This window comes from Eulemur rufifrons, chromosome 3 (assembly GCF_041146395.1).
Source record: "Eulemur rufifrons isolate Redbay chromosome 3, OSU_ERuf_1, whole genome shotgun sequence".
Taxonomy (NCBI): domain Eukaryota; kingdom Metazoa; phylum Chordata; class Mammalia; order Primates; family Lemuridae; genus Eulemur; species Eulemur rufifrons.
In genome coordinates this window covers 21313542-21319077 of record NC_090985.1, presented here as the reverse complement: position 1 = coordinate 21319077, position 5536 = coordinate 21313542, and the positions used below count along the sequence as shown (strand labels likewise).

The 5536-nt window shown below is 32.1% G+C and overlaps 1 non-coding gene across 1 annotated transcript; it reads right to left on the bottom strand.

The window, feature by feature from the left end:
- Positions 1–1902: 1902 nt before the first annotated feature.
- LOC138382313 (small nucleolar RNA SNORD109A) lies at positions 1903–1969 on the bottom strand. Its single transcript, XR_011233398.1, has one exon. It is a non-coding gene; the product is annotated as a small nucleolar RNA SNORD109A (small nucleolar RNA).
- Between the last annotated feature and the right edge of the window lie 3567 nt (positions 1970–5536).

Sequence of the window (5536 nt, the reverse complement as noted above, 5' to 3'; positions counted from 1 at the left end):
AAGAAGGAAAAATTAGGAAAGCAGGATTAAAAGCTAAAACATATTTTATCTTTAGTGTGTCAAGGATTCAAAAGGTAAAAAGGACTTGGATATGTCAGTTGTATACTGACTAAGTAATCTCCAAGGAAATCCTTAAGCAAGCAGTCCATTGTTCTGAATTTTGGCTTTATACCTCACCAAACTTCATCAATATTACCCAAAATTTCTCTACTGTACAACACATCTGGGACTCTATTCTCTTAAGATCTGTGAGCAACAACATTATGTGTGGTGTGAAAATAATCACACTAAATGTTAACAACTATATTTGCTTTTATATTGAATTATATAGCACATGGAATGGAAGAGCATGAGGGCATCACAACATTAATTCCCTCTCTACTAAAGAAGAGATGTGCCAGTTTAAGTGATTTTGCAACAAAAGTATAAAGAATTAATCCAGTGCCAAAGTACATGCATACATGGGGATAAGTCTGCAATATTTAAGACTTGGAATTGTTTAGCTTGCTTTTATAACAGAGAAAAAAGTATAAGTTAAATAATTTAAGCATATGCATGAAAATATGTAAATGTGTTAAAACAAAAATATATCAGTAACTACTCCATGATATGATATGCTAAAATATCTATATTAAAGAGAGAACACACTTGACCTATTATGAGGGCATCAATTGTTAAGCACCAAGTAATACACAATCCACTTGGCAATATTCTTAAGAAATATATTAACCAATATTTGGACTAGTTTGATGGGATATTTTTAACTTTCTATTGAAGTATAATATACATATAACAAATACACACATTAAAATTGTATAGCTCAATTAATTTGCATGACCCAAATATAGCAACTAATCAACACACAGACCAATATGGAAATGTTACATGCATTCCAGAAACTACCCAGAAACCATACCAGAAACCATTCCAGAAACCACCCAGAAACCATTCCAGAAACCACTTGTTTCTCTCTCACACATGCCATAAACAGATAAAACAAAATTTAAAAAGATTGCTATTAAATCTTAAAACAAAATTTCATATACAATTTCCCATGTTGCAAAAATGGGAATAAAACTAACACAAGTCAATCCTCAACAATTAAATTAGAAGCAGAACTATAATGTAGTATGACCACAAAGACCTTATGAACCATGGAGTCTCAATTCTAAAACCCCACTAATCAAACAGATGAAGAAAATCTGATCATATTTTGTGATGATTTCATTTCATTATAATGATTTTTTGATCTAGTAGCAAATTGCCAAAAATCTCTTAAATTCTCCATTTTTCCATAAAAGCAGAAAAAAGTGAAAAGAAAAAATAGAAATGATAAGAATCAATAATGTAGGTAATTTGGATGAGGGTCTCAATGTGGAAAAAGACATACCATGAAAATATGATCAAATAAACCGCTAAAAATATGAACCCAGAGACTTAAAGACCTGGCAAAAGGCATGTAACATATGAATTTCAAAAGTTACTAGTTTAGCTACTCACCCCATTCTCTGAAGTGGAGGACCACACTACAGCCTTTCTATCTTGGCAAAACATGACAGGAAAAACAAAAAAAGCAAAGACAAAATCTTAGAAAATACTCAACAGTAAAAATAACAAAGCACTGAAATAGCTTTCTTAATGACAAGTTCTATTGTCATTATTTAATACAGGCATAGTATTCCCTCAGTATTGGCGTTAAAACACCAATGAGATTTCCAGTACACATCACAGTTGTTGACCCTTTCTTAATACAATCGTTTTAATTTCCTCATGTCAAGGAAATAAGTCAAGAACAAAGTGAACAACAGACATGCTCCCGGTATTACTATGCTGTCACTGAGGGGTTACCAAATAAGCCAGGCTCTGAAAGTCTTACTTGTCCTACTAGAGGGCCACTCATCTGGACCTCAGATTGACATCTGCAATGTGTCGCTCACCATCCTCAGACACTTATGCTCATCATCGATCCAGACAATAACCCTTGCAACAAATAAGTATTTTCCATAGCCAGGCTTATTTTGTGCAGGCTAATCTAATGCTTTACGAATGGAGAAAAGTAAATGTACAGTAAAAGTTTTGTTTAGTATCTCCATAATGGAACGCTCATAGACATAGCATGAAAAAAATGACCTTGGATTGTTCTAATAAAATTAGATAAAATCTGTGTAAATTTAAATAAACCTTTTAAATCAACTAAAAATTTAAGGAATAAGTGATGTAGTGAAGTAATATATAGTATGATTACATTACAAATATGAATAGAAACATCTGTGTTCTGAATGTGCCAGAGAAAGATAAAAAATTCAATATTTAGGACACTTGAATTTCACTACCAGACTATTTTCTCTCAACACAAAATGGTGAAAAAGAGAAATACATAAGCGATTCCCCAAAATTATGTAGGTTACTTCAAAAAGAAATTTAAATAAAGGAAAGAAACAAAAAAGAAGATTCCTTGAACGGGGTAGAAACATCCATGGGGAAATGTCTACTGTAAAAATAATCTTCTTTAAGCTGCTGAAGGAATAAACACATGGACCTTGAAGTTCTGACTTCACCAGCCACAGACACACAGAATTTCAAAAGTACCAAAGTGGTTGCTCACCTGTCTTCCCTGAAGTACAACCACTTGTTCTCATTTTTAACCTGTAACAAAACATCATATAAAAAATAAATTAGGTCAGAAATGCACCAAATTAATTAGAAACAAAGTAAAACATTGGTTTCCTTGTAATTATTTATCATACAGGCATCCTAGTCCTTGTGATGAACATCAGAGTTGATCTTTTGTCACCTTTGTCATTTCATTGATTCACTTGTTTCCTCCCTGAATTCTTAATCTGCAATTTCCTCCATACCAAGCTACCTGAGTTAGTGACACAGCAGTTTTTGCTTGAATGCAAAGTTCTAAAGCTGTATTCAACCAAAAAGATTTGATGAAAATACCCTGTGGTGTGAAAAATGGAAAGTCCAGGATAGTGGCAGTGTGAGATCATTGAGGAGAACATCAATTGGGCCAGTGCAGAAAGGGTTATTTGTCCTGTTCTAATAGAATAGAGGGCCACTCGGCTGCACCTCAACATCCTCAGGTACTTGTGCTTATCCTTGATCCAGACCAGTCCACTTCCAATAAATAAGGATTCCTCACACCACACTAATGCCCCTAAAAATTTATCACCTGCATTCAGCTTAGAGCAGATTACAGCACAGGTGGACGTTTCACTTGACTTTAGTGAAGCTGGCTGTAATGGCAACTCCAGAAGCCTCTCAGCATCCTTCAGTCTGGAGCAATACTTGAAGTGATACTGCAGTGGGACAGTTGTCAGTGATGATATAGTACTCAATATAATAGAAACAAAAATCAGGAGTTAACTGTGAGTTTGGATTGTATCATGTAAAAGACTATCAAAGTATGTCAGGATGTATCTGACATAAATATACACTGTGAGATTTTTCCCATCAGATTGGTTTCTAGTCCCTATCCAAAGCATATATAGGTGTTCATGTTATACCCATAGGATCATTGCCCAACATGATTCTGTTTTATCTGACTAGGAGTAACATTATTTCAACATAATCCACATCCAGGCTTGCCAATTCTACTTCATGAATCCTTGCCTTCATTAACCTACAAATACAGCAAAATATCTGAGTATTTTCTTACTCAGTCCTCACTATTATTGTACAAAATACATTTCCTTTCAGAAGCTGTGTAAAATCTCCCAGTGAAAGAATACTTTAGTTATTTTCCTGATTTGGCTGACTTTTCAACATCTTCTTAGTTTTGTTTAATGCACTACTATTTGCAAGAGTAAGAAATATTAATAGCAAGTGATTGAAAATAAGAAATAGATAAGTATAATACATACATGAACAATACACATAAACTATTAACTGTTACATCAAATTAATTATTAACAGTTATTATTAAAGATTCAATCCATGTTAAGAAAGTTCTTATTAATAAATTTGTATTGAAATCTCTCACATATGAAGATATCTGAGGAGTCAAGATCCTATTTTGATATATAAAACATACACCCGGAGGAATAGACACTTATAGATGTGTAGATGATATAACATTAAATGTATTATTCAATTTCAGAACGACTTGACTTATGGTGAAATTTAAATGATCATTTCTTTCTCGCTCTCATTCTACTCAAAATGTCTGATACACAAAAAATAAAAGTAAGACAAGATGAAGCAAGAAAATGAAATCCATAACCCTTATAAACTAATAGGCAGATGACCCATTTTTAGAAAGAGCAGAGAAAAAATTTTAACTCTATTATAAACAATGAATAGAAGATAATCACAGGAATGTGTTAATAGATGGTAGATTCATAAGGAAAATGGAAATTATGAGAATGAACAAAATGGGAATTCTAGGACATAAAATAATATCTTTAATAAAAAGACATTAGATTAGCTGATAGATACTTACAACATAGATGAACTTCAAAAACATTATGCTAAGTGAAAGAAAAAGAAACAGAAAAAAACTATATATTGTATGATTTCATTTATATAAAATTTCTGGATAAGGCAAATCCACATAGACAGAAAGCTACTTAGTGGTTACCTGGGGCTTGGGAACAAAGTATATATTGATTATAAATGGGGATGAGGCAACTTTTAGGGATGATGCAAATGTTCTCATTGTGGATTGTGGTGATGGATACATAACTCTATAAACTTACTAAAAAGTCATTGACTTGTACACTTAATGTGTGAAAATTTTATGGTATTTAAAGTATACCTCAATAAGATTGTTAAACAAAAGGCATTAGATGGATCTAATTTCCATTAGATGGAATAGATACCTCTGAAAAAAGGATCAGAGACCTTCAAGACAAACCAAAAAAATAATCCAAGCTGAAGCACAAATTTAAAAAAAAAAACAGACAAACAAACAAACAAAATCCAAACACTCAGAAAATGAGAAAGAGAATAACTACAATTGTATGAACTGGTCGAAAATATGTCTAATTCATGTCCTGGAGGAGAATAGGACAGAAGTAGGGCAGAAAATTTTTTTAAAATATGGCTGGAAAATTTTCAAACTATATATTTTTTTAAGAAAAGCAATTCCCAAATATAAGAAACACTGTAACTCTTTCTTTTTTTTTTTTTTTACAGTCAATTGATTCTTTTTGTTATCGTTGTTGACACTTAAATAGGATAAATAAGAACAAAAATTCACCTTGTCACATTATAGTGAAACTCCTAGTATTTACTAGGTGAATACTCTTATCTTTTTATCCACCTCTATGAATGAAAAAGAACACAAGATTATGAGATATAAGGAAACATAGATATAAACAAGCCCATAGTAGGAAAACTATAATATACTATTATCAGTAGAAGAATGGTCAAGTGCACAAAAATAAATAGGAGATTTAAGCAACATGAAAATAGGGTAGATTTTATCATGATATATTGAACTTGATTGATACTAGAGAATGTGTATGCTCTCAAGTATCCATGGCATAGTCACAAAAATTGATCATTATATTAGGTCAGAAATAAAAAT